Source organism: Tenrec ecaudatus, chromosome 15 (assembly GCF_050624435.1).
Source record: "Tenrec ecaudatus isolate mTenEca1 chromosome 15, mTenEca1.hap1, whole genome shotgun sequence".
In the NCBI taxonomy this organism is placed as follows: Eukaryota; Metazoa; Chordata; class Mammalia; order Afrosoricida; family Tenrecidae; genus Tenrec; species Tenrec ecaudatus.
Genome location: NC_134544.1, coordinates 105,115,251 through 105,127,267, shown reverse-complemented (window position 1 = coordinate 105,127,267; position 12,017 = coordinate 105,115,251).

The window sequence follows — 12,017 nt, the reverse complement described above, 5'->3', positions numbered from 1 at the left end:
AGATGTTGAAAATAAATTCTGGAGTCTGTGTGTCTTTAGCTGTGCTGGGGTTCAGTGAGGCACATCATTTAATAGATAGCACTTCCTTTTCAAGGATTCTACAAATGGGATATTAGTTATTCAAATCATGACAGGAGACCCCTCACAGTATCTAACATTTGCCATAGAATCTCCTACTGAAGAAATCAGGGTTTCATAGCTGTGCTCCGGGTTATGGATATTGATTGAGAAGACAGTGGAAAAAAGACCCTTTACTTAGGCACAGGACACAGACGACTGGTCCCAGGCTTCATGGCACTGCCTGGAACATAGAAGGAATTCAGATTCATTAAAAACAGCAGCCGGTGAGGGTTTGGGGATAACAAAAAATCGGAGATTAAATTCTTATCCAGATATCCAGTTTATGGAGATTTGATTATTTCATAAGAATAATCCACAAGGGATGGTTCTTCAAAGATAGACATCCTTCTCAAAATCCAGGGTTTGGGTCTTGAAGTATGGTTGTTCGATTTTTATTGCTTTTTCATTTTATTTATTTAAAATTCTTTTTTTCTTTTATTTTTAAAATCATTTTATTTTGGGCTCTTACAATTCTTATCTCAATCCATACATCCATCTATTGCGTCAAGAACATATGTACATTTGTTGCCATCATCATTCTCAAAACATGTGCCTTCTGCTTGAACCCTTAATATCTGCTGTTCATTTCCCCACTCCCTCCCTACTCCCCCCTACCTCATGAACCCTTCATCATTCATATATTATTATTATTATTTTGACATATATTACACTGTCTGACACCTCCCCCCACCCTCTTCTCTGCTGTCCCTCTCCCAGGGAGGAGGCTATACGCAGATTCTTATAATCAGTTCCCCCTTTCTACCTTACATCAAAACCTGTTTCACAAAGAAATAAGAATGAAGTGTCACAAGCTACACTGCTTACAGTCTTGAATGTACAGCTTAATAATTCTCTGGCTCAAGTGGGAGGAAAACCACAGCCTCTGGCAGGAAACACCTCACCACACACGTGTCTGCTCCTGAGGATGGTTTAGTAGGGCATGAGCACCCCCTGTTGCTCCATCCTTCACTGTAAGTGAGGTTTGTGTCTTGGTTTACACTAAATAGACTTCAGTGTGTGTGTTGCACAGTAATACACGTCTGTGTCCTCAGATTTCAGTACATTTACTTGCAAATAGGTGATGCTTTTGGCATTATCTCTTGAAATGGTGAATCTGCCTTTCATGAATGAAGCATACTCTGTTGATTGACCTTTTGCTGCATTTCTAATAAAACCAACCCACTCCAGTCTCTATCCTGGAAACCGCCGGATCAAATTAATATAATAGTCACTGAAGGTGAATCCAGAAGTTGCACAGGAGAGTCTCAGAGAACCCCCCCCTTCCCGGCTTTTTCAGGCCGTCTCCAGATTCCACCCGCGGCACCTCACACTTGATACCTGTAAACACAGAGACACTGTGATAAGACCACTTCCCTCTCCCCACCCCACAATTCTACATACAACCACACAGCATTGTCGTCAATTATTACCATGTAGAATGACCTAAATGTAAACCCAACCCCGTCCAAAATTCATGATGTGTCCTCTGAGTTAGCTGAAAATGGAAAGAGCAGAGACCCTTTGTAGTGAGGCTTCCTGCCCAGAGCTCCCAGGTAAGAAGCTATACAGGTTTCACTGGCACACGGAGAGAGCTGCATTTGCATGTGACCCTCCACTCAGAAGCAGAGGAGTGGACTACCTGTGTTGGAGTTCTCCTTGTGACCCAAGAAACCGAAGCACCCTCACAGGAGAATGGAGGCTTTTATAAAGGCTGCTTATACACATGGTACAGAAGCACTGCTGCTGCTCCTCTATTTAAAAGCTAGCAATACTTAATGACATTTTAAATTGATAAACACTATCATACATAAAAGAGAACCTCTGTGGCATGAGAGTTCAGAATGTATCCTTCCTCCTCAGGGTGGATGCACAGATGGTTACTCCTCATGTGAACACGATGACAGATAGCTCTGGTATCTGTTTCTTGTTGGTGAACATTATTATCCTTATCACTGTCTTCCAAGATATTTCCTCCTTGCTTTGACATTGATGGTTTTTTTACATAAAATTGTTCATAAAGCATGCCCATTTTATCTTTTAGAACCCAGCCACTACAAACTGATGCCTCCTCTCTTAATTCTGCCATGCGGGAGTCACTTGTCCTGTGCCCTGTGCACCCACCTTTCTGGTATAGCCCTGCCCTATTCCTGTATAGTAGTTTGTCTGGGCCCACTGACTTCCACTGTCCCATACAGTAAAAGTGTCTTGTCTTCAGTGGTCACAGAAAGGAACTATAGATAGAAGGAGTTTGTGGGCTCACTTCTGGAGATTGAAGGTCAGTTCTTCAGAACTGCAGTGCAGTTTTTTTCCCGACAACCCAAGCCTATTGTTAACAGTCACTCTGACTCCTTCCAACGGTATTGGCTGGTCCAGCTCCAGTAATACTACGTGATCGTGGTGTGTGTGGAGAAGTCGGCACAGGTTAGGGAGAGGATCTGGGAGGTTTCACCACTCCTCAGAGGGCTTCCTGCAGCTGGAATGGAGCAGAACAACTAGGGACAGGGGAATAGTAAACAGGCACTGAGGACAAATAGTAGACACCCATTCATAACAGACTATTTTGAGAAAGCCACAGGGAGGCTCTAACACCAATAGACAAATGCACACAGAAAAACACAGCATGCTGTGTAGAGTACAGATTCTAACTGTTAGATGGCTTATCACCGTGACTGCAGCAATGAGATCGAGTATAGCAAGGACTGTGAGGATGACACAGGACAGGACAGGATTTCATTCTATCGTACATGGAGACACTAAGATTGCAACCAAATCAATGAAAGTGACAATAACAATAGTATTTGCATTGAGGAAGCATGATTTCCTATTCAATAAAACTGTAGTGCAAGGTTATTGGTAGATAGGTTGAGAAAAGTCAAGATTCAGTTATAGAGTCCTGGGGGAGCGATTGAATTGGATCACTGCTCTAGGTCAACCCTTGCTATCTGACAGGCTAATCATGAGTTTCAAAGAGCAATCAGTAATTATCCTATCCACTGCACCTGAAGCTAGGTGGGTTCCTTTGCTTCAAGTATCCTAAGAACTCCCTATAAACCTATCACTTCTTTGTGGAAGGTATGTCTTTGGTTCACCATGAATAACACTCACTGGGGATATATGAAGAATGATCAAGTGTACTTGAATTTCAATATAATGCTGAGTTAGTTATGTTTTCTATTTCTGAGGGAGTGAGGGTAATCAAGTACACCTAAGTCCTTAAAGTGAGATCCTTACACTTCAATACTCTGAAGAGATCTTGTACAGAAGATTTGTCTAATGTAATATATCTTTTGGTCTTTCAACTGCTGATTCCATGAGCATTGATTGTGGGTCCAAGCAAGAAGAAAATTTCTGACGAACATTTCTCAGGGTGGTGTGGACGGGTCAAGAGATTTTGTGGTAGTGGAATCTGGGGAGGTGTCAAGATTTGCTTTGGCCTTGGCAGGGTTTCGACCGCATTCCTGACTCACTACAGGGTCTTCTGCAGATGAAGAGGAGGCAGAGTTGACCTCTGAGTCCAGTCCCTGGTGTGATCAAGAGAATTAGGACCAGGGAGACAGTTCTTAGCCCAAAGGGGTGTTCTGAGCAGGTGAGGTCGTGTGGTGCCACATCAAAGAGCAGGTGGCTTTCCTGTTGTATCACTGATATTGATGTAGTTCCCTGGACCCTGCCCCACGATGTAATAACTCAATTCTGAAATGCAGATGGAGGAGGCAGTAGAGGAAAATCCAGTACCTTCTGGAGTCTGAAGTGCCACCCAACTCACCTGAACAAGAGAGAGCCCAGGCAGAAGATGGGTCTGTAGAACTGGAACCTCAAGTTCCAAAAAATGTTGTTGCAGATTCTACAGTTCTCTCTGCAATGCCTTGTTCATCGATGGAACTGAGAAGGGATTCTTCTGAGTCTCAGAGTCTGGGGTTTGGGTTATACACAGGTCAGTGGCATGAATGGATGTCATCTGGTCAAGCCTGACTAACAAAAGGAGGAAATTTCATGAATCCTGACAGCATTAATAGAAAAGTGGGTTCGAGATGCATGGGAAGCCATTCCAGAAGACATGGTGCAACGTGCCTTCCAGAAATGTAGTATTAGTAATGCTATGGAAGGCAGTGAAGACTACGCTTTGTATGAAAATGACAGCAGTGATGGCGATGATGGTGATCTCAGTGAGTACAGCGTCTATGATGACCTCACACCAGCTGAAGCTCTGCATTGGGATATGGATGATTATGAGGAATCCAGTTTTGAAGGATTTTAACTCTTTACATTTTAGCTTGGTTGCTGATTGAGCTCAGAGAATAGTATTCTTAAGGTATATCATTGTTCATACCTTATTAATTTTGCTGAACCTATTTTCCACTTACTGTGTTGGTTTACTAATGTTAAGTGACTTGTTGCCCTTTTATTTATGTTTTTTACATAAAATAAATATTTAAATACATTACTCCACTGATGTCTCCATTTTTAGTAATTTTATTTTCATTTGTTTTGATTATTGAAACTCACCGATGGCTTCTGCATTTTCCACCCTAGGTTTATACTCGAGTCAATCAGTTTTTCTGGTTTTCCAGGTAATAATTAGGTGCACCTTGGCTTAAACTCAGGTCGGCTTATATTCGAGTATATACGGTAATTTTATGGTGGGGTGGCCATCACAACATGAGGAACTGTATTAAAGGGTCACAGAATTAGGATGGTTGAGAACCACTGATTTAGAGGGAAGGGTGAAAAATGAAAAAGAAAAAATGGCCCTGGGGATGTTGAGAGCTGGTGGAGGACACATGGCTCTGACAGGAAATCCTCCCTGTCATCCATCTGTGCCTGCCCAGGGCTGGGAGTGTGTGCTCTGCGGGTCCTGTGCATCCTCTGCTGCCCATTGTCTTCCCTGCAGGGGAGGTTTGTGTCTGGGCTCACACTGACTTCCCCTCACTGTGATCGTTGCACAGTAATACATGGCCATGTCCTCAGCAGTCATGGAGCTAAGCAGCAGGGAGCACTGATTCTTCTATGTGTCTCTGGTGATGGTGACTCGGCTTTGAAGGATGGGTTATAATCTGTACCACCATCAGGTCATATGTGTCCTATCCACTGCAACGCCTTCCTCGAGCTCTGGTGGATTCAGCTCCAGAGATAACTACTGCTTGTGATGGAGAAACCAGAGAGACAGTGCAGGTGAGAGACAGCTTCTGGGAAGGTTTCACCAATCCTGGACCCGACTCCTGAAACTACACCTGGAATAGGACAAGTGTAAATAAAGACACTGATCTCTGTGTCAGTCACTTGTAGTCACAACCATTCCCATAGACCCAGGTCAGATATCTGAATCTCCACATTAGGGAACTGTCACCAGGCACAGGAGCACACCAAGCAATAGCATCTTGGCAGTTCTAGCTCTGGCAATATGGAGTCCTCAGAGACAGTGAAGCTTAGGGAGAGGGTCTATGAAGGGTTCATCACTCCTGGACCCAAACCTTGGGCAATGGGAACAGGAAAAATAATCACTGATGACAAGTAATGGAACCCTAATTATGTCAAACTATTTTTGGAATCTTGACAAGACTAGTGAGAAGTTCCCACTAGCCAGAAGACTCTCCACAGGAATTTCATGACTTACGGACAAGGTCTGTGGATCCTACAGAACCCTGGCCATGATGTAGCATTTTCACTAATTTGAAATTTCACCTGGAAATGGGTGAGGTGCTCTGCATACTAGAAGCCTACGGAATAAAATAGAGATGTTCATAGTTTTCTCAGAAGCTGAAAATAAATTATGACCCCGTCATCTTCTTTGGGATAAAACCAAAGTGAAACTCACTGCCATTGAGCTGCTTCTGACTCATAGTGACTCTGGAAAACAGAGTATAATTTTATGTTGAAAAACACTCAGCAAAAAGAAATGTGTGACATGTTACCAACACGACTCTTGCTGAGAAACAAAGACAGGAGCTGCATGAAAGAGAATGGGGACCGATCTCCTTGGAGCAAACAAGGACTGAGCTGGAAGATTCCCCAAAGGAAGCTCCTGAACAAATTAGTGGACCATGTTAACACTTGTAGACAACTAGTCCAATAAATTGGTATACCAACGTATAGGATGATGAATGTTTTAACACATTTCATAGGGATGGTCATGATTAAAAATTAGGGTGGGGTTGCAATTCTTAACAAGATAAGGCTCATTATACTTCTTGGCTCCAAATGTTGTCTTATTTGATCTGGTGACTTATCTATGGTGACTTTTGGTTCTTTGAACAAAGTAATTCTGTTCTACGTGATCTGTGACTGGAACGTTGGGGATGTCTTTTGTGGACATGATAGCCTGTCCAGGTTAGTCAAAACTGATAATCATGTGGTGTAATGGGATATTTTTCTGAGGAAAGGGCTCAACAGAGGAAGGGTCTTCTCAGGAAGGAAAATGCAGAATAAGTATAGGCATTAAATGAGGTATTCCGACATCCTGTGGCAACATCCTATATCCAAGGGGAAGTTGGACAAGCTGTGGGATCTGCATTGAGACGCAAAGTTAAGCAGGTTGGGGAATGGGCTCAAACAGAATGCACAATGTTCACGGTTGTTCTTTTTTTAAAAAAATATTTTATTAGGGGCTCATACAACTCTTATCACAATCCATACATATACATACATCAATTGTATAAAGCACATCCGTACATTCTTTGCCTTAATCATTTTCAAAGCATTTGCTCTCCACTTAAGCTCTTTGCATCTGGTCCTCCTTTTTTTCCCCTCCCTCCCCGGTCCCCCCTCCTCATGAGCCCTTGAAAATTTATAGATTGTTATTTTGTCATATCTTGCCCTATCCGTAGTCCCCCTTCCCCACCTTTTCTGCCGTTCATCTCCCAGAGAGGAGGTCACATGTGGATCCTTGTAATCAGTTCACCCTTTCCAACCCACTCACCCTCCACTCTCCCAGTATCGCCCCTCACACCCCTGGTCCTGAAGGTATCATCCACCCTGGATTCCCTGTGGTTCCAGCTCCTATATGCACCAGTATACAACCTCTGCCCTATCCAGTCCTGCAAGGTAGAATTCGGATCATAGTAGTTGGGGGGAGGAATCATACAGTATCTGGGGGAAAGCTGTGCTCTTCATCGGTACTACATCGCACCCTGACAGACCCATCTCCTCTCCTAAACCCTTCTATGAGGGGATCTCCAGTGGCCAACAAATGGGCCTTGGGTCTCTACTCTGCACTTCCTCCTTCACTCACTATGATATATATATGTATATATATAAAATCATATATATATACATATATAAATTTTTTTTTCTTCATGATGCATTATACCTGGTCCCTTTGGCAACTTGTGATCGCACAGGCTGGTGTGCTTCTTCTATGTAGGCTTTATTACTTCTGAGCTAGATGGACGCATGTTCACCTTCAAGCCTTTAAGACCCCAGACACTATCTCTTTCGATAGCCGGCCACCATCAGCTTTCTTCGCCACATTTGCTATGCACCCATTTGTCTTCGACTATCATATCATGGAGGTGTGCAGCCAATGATATGATTTTTTGTTCTTTGATTCCTGATAACTGATCCCTTCGGGACCAAGTGGTCACACAGGCTGGGGTGTTCTTCCATGTGGGCTTTGTTGCTTCTGAGCTAGATGGCCACTTTTTTATCTTCAAGACTTTAAGACCCCAGACACTCTCTCTTTTAATAGCCAGGCACCATCAGCTTTCTTCACCACATTTACTTGTTCACCCGTTTTGGCTTCAGCAGTTGTGTCAGGAGGGTGAGCATCATAGAGTGCCAATTTAATAAAAGAAAGTATTCATGCATTGAGGGAGTGCTTGAGTAGAGGCCCATGGTCCTTCCGCCACTTTAATACTAAACCTGTAAATATAGACACATAGATCTATTTCCCCATCCTCATACATATATTTGCATGTACATGTCTTGGTCTAGACCTCCATAAATGCTCCTTGACTCCTAGCTCTTTCCTCCATCTTCCTTGACTTACCTCCTGTCCTACCATGCTCCGCACCACCTGGGCTAGAGCTATACCTCTTCTCTACACAACCCTACCCTTGATCATTCCCCCCAGGCCTGCCACTCCCCCCTCACTATCATTTTGGGTCCCATGTTGTTCCCTTGTCCCTGTGTTTGTTAACACCACTTGGTTGTTCTTATTCTGTTGTCAGACTCTATCTATTTATTATACTTACAACAAATAGAATCTTGCTACAAAATATTAGTTATTGAAGGCATAAAGATAACGTTTCCCAGAGACAGTGAGTCTATTGTTAAGAATTGTTTGTTTTTTCTAGCTCTCTTTTTTTAAGGAATTTGGAAGTGATTGGTAGACATCATTTCTCAAGAAATGTACATAGTATTTCCTTTTTCTGCTCCTCCTTCCAAAGACCAAACTGAAATTTGAGTTAATAATCAAAGGGTTTTTTGATGAACCAAGCAGTTCTGGAATGGACAATAATAATTGTAAGGATGCAGAGTACTGCAGTGAAGGACATTTTCAGAGATAAATTCAAAAAGATCCTGGAACATACAAGAAAATTCCACTTATTTGATCTTTATTACTTTTGTCTCAAATAGACAAGGTATTATCGAAGTCACTTTGTAAAGACTGAGTAATTTAAAAGTGTCTTATTTGTTTGTTTTTAAATATTGGGGGTGAGAATGAATGCTCTCCCTCACAGCTGTTGTGAGAGTCACTGGGAAGAAGGAAGGGGGATGCCTGAAGATTTCCTGAGCTTTGCTGATTTTAAAAGTCAGTTCAAAATAAACAGTAATCATATACAACTAAAAAAAATTGGAATCTGGCCTGCATCTTTTGTAGATGCCCATCCTTGTTTGAAGAGAGCTCTTTTGTCCTCTTCACCGGGGAAAAATAAGGTGTGGGGAGGGGGCGAGACTCACAAAATCATGGCTGGTGAAAGATTGAGTAAACACAGCCTCAGTTCTGACTTCAGGAGGAAGAGAAGGACCGTGATTAGGATAGGGACAGCAATGACATTTTAAAACCTTACAAGATTGGATAACAGCCCTCTGTTTTCCAGGTGTGATTCACAAAATATTAGCCTAATACTCCAATACTTGTCAAAGGAAATCCAGGATACATGGATTTCTCTCCTGAGAAAGTGCTAAAGTGAGTAAGTCTCTCCTCTCCTATCCAGAAGAGGCTTACCAACACTCTTCAGAGTTCCTTTACATTACCTTTTTTGACATTGCAGGTAAGTGGTCAGAAATAAGCAATTGAGGCTGACAGTATGTGAGATTCAAACTGAATTTAGTGGTCTCATTATGCTTATTTGAATGAAGGTACTAGTAAAGGGTGCTGCTAGTATTATGGATTGCCAGAAGAACAAACCAATCTGTCTTGACGAAAGTACAGCCAGATGCTCTTTGGGTTCAAGGATGGCAAGACTTTGTCTCATGTATCTTGGACATGTTATCAGGAGAGAGTGCCTGGAAAAGGACAACATGGATGGAAATGTTGTACAGCAACTCAAAGAGTAAAACTCTCAAGAAGATGAATGGACACATTGGCTACAATAGGCTCAGACTGAACCACAATGTTCAGGATGATACAGGACTTGGCAGTGTTTCAATCTGTGAGCATAAGGTCAGTGATTCCGACCTGACAGGAGAGCACTGTGTTGGTCTGGGTAGATTAGAGAAACAAATCCACAGAAATTCATATGTATATAAGAGAGAGTTTTATGTAAGAGTTAAGTGTACATTAAGAAACCATCCCAACCCAGGCCAGTCCAAGCCCATAAATCCGACATTAGCCCATATATCCAACACAGATCTACAAAGTCCTCCTCAAACTCACAAAACTCATGCAATAATGCCAAATGCAGGAGGAAAGTCAAATCAGTGAGTGTTTAAGCATCTCAGCGCTGGCAGGAGTCTCCACGCTGTTCTCTAGACCCAGGTCTGCATCTTGGCAGGTCCATGTGGCTTCTCCTCAGGGATGTCTCCCAGGAAGTGAGCTTTGCTAGCTGAGGCAAAGAACTAGCTAAGGCAGCCGAACACTGGTCAGACCATCAGAGAACAAGAGACCAGAGAATAAGAAAGGCGAGGCTCACCAAGCCATTTATCTCTCTGCCCTTAAATTAATCCCATGTATTTATCAGCCAGGTTAGCACAAGAAACCTTATCTATCACAAGCAACTAACAACAATTTGTGCACACCTCAGTCTTTCACAAGTGTAGGCCTCAAAATTCAATCCCTAAGTTAAACTCAATTTAATAGCAGTTTATTATAAATAAATGCAAGAATACAAAGTACAGGTTTCTTAATTTGCTGTCCACAGTGTGTACTCCTGATTCTGCAACGCATCACAGGACATCACTGGGGCTTCATGCACTTCCCTTTTCTCATTTTAAATTTGAAAATTTGTTAGAGTACACGATGTGTTTACGCACCAGTGCTACTCCTCCTTTGAAATAAAAACTTAAGCCCGCTTCTATTTGAAGGACAGAAGTTGCTAACATTTCTAGCTGGGATGCAGATAGACCCTTACAAAAAAGGAGAAAAACCCGAACACAAAAACTCCATTTCAAGTTGGCTTGCTAGAGCATCATCATCCTTAAGCACTGTCTATAAACACCCCAGCCGTGTTGCTCAGGGAGAGAGATTTTGATGAACAATGTAATCCTGAGTTCTACTATTAAATAAATATTTGTTCTCTGTTTTTTTACTGTTTTAGTTGGGGACAGGCTGTCCAAATCAAGTTGACTGCATAACCTAATTTAAATAGATAAGGCAGATTGTGGAGCGCTTTTGTTTATGTGTTTGTTTCAGACATACTCCCACAGGCTCCCAACCAGTAAATCCTTAAAAGAGCAGGAAGCCTCATTTTTAGCCAAAGAAATGACTGGTTGATGTGGACTTTCAACCCTGTAGTTAGAAACATATATGTAAACCACTAAACAGAACGCAGGAAATAAACTACAGTTTAATTGTGGGCAATGCATGCTGTATATATAAATTTAAACATGTCTCATATCCTTTGGCTTGGTTCATTAGGCAACGTGTGGAATTTACAATTTACAGGGTTACACAGGAGTAACGTGTTTGGGGCATTGAGTGTGGAAATATCCCTCTTAATGATTTTCTCTGTGACTGACCTATTGGCCACTCACATCACACACTGTGAGCCTCGCTCTGCTTTTCCAGTGGCTGCCTCCATGCTGATGGTAAACAAGCCAGGAAACCACCTTCCTGGCTGCCTCCTAGCTTGCCTGCCCTCAGGAAGGCCAGTGAGGCTTGGGGAATAACATCCCAGGGGGACAGGTGTACTCAACGGGATCAGGTTTTTCCTTAGTCATATAACCTATTAAAAACTTTTACCACAGAACTCTGATCACTAGGACTCTGAGAACAGTGCAGTAGTAGGTCTGCACCAGACAGACATAAGTAGAAGAAACAGAGAAAACATAAATAAATGGAGACGTAGAATTGTGGAGACTCTATGTCTTTAGTTGTGCTGGGGTACAATGAGACACATCCTTGTGTTCAAAACTTCATCATACATTTGGAATACTGGTTATTCACACCATGACAGGGAGCTTTGGGGGAAATAAGCTAAATATATGAGTACAATAAAGGAGTATGTGTGAATTATATGTCAATAAAACAGTTAAAACACAAAGTAAAAGCTCAAGCTATTACCTCTCCTCCATGCATAGTCTTGTTGTAGTGCATCAGTCAGATTCCAACTCACGGTAGAGCCATGTGGCAGGGCAATGCTGCCCCACAGGGTTTCCCAGGCTATTGTCTCTGCAGGAATGAATGGCCAGGTCTTTCTTCCACAGAACTGCTTTCAGTTAGCTGCTGAGAACTACTTAATGTAGTGCCATCAGGGCGCCCTCCACACATACTCTGGCTTCCCATGACCTACTTCCCACGT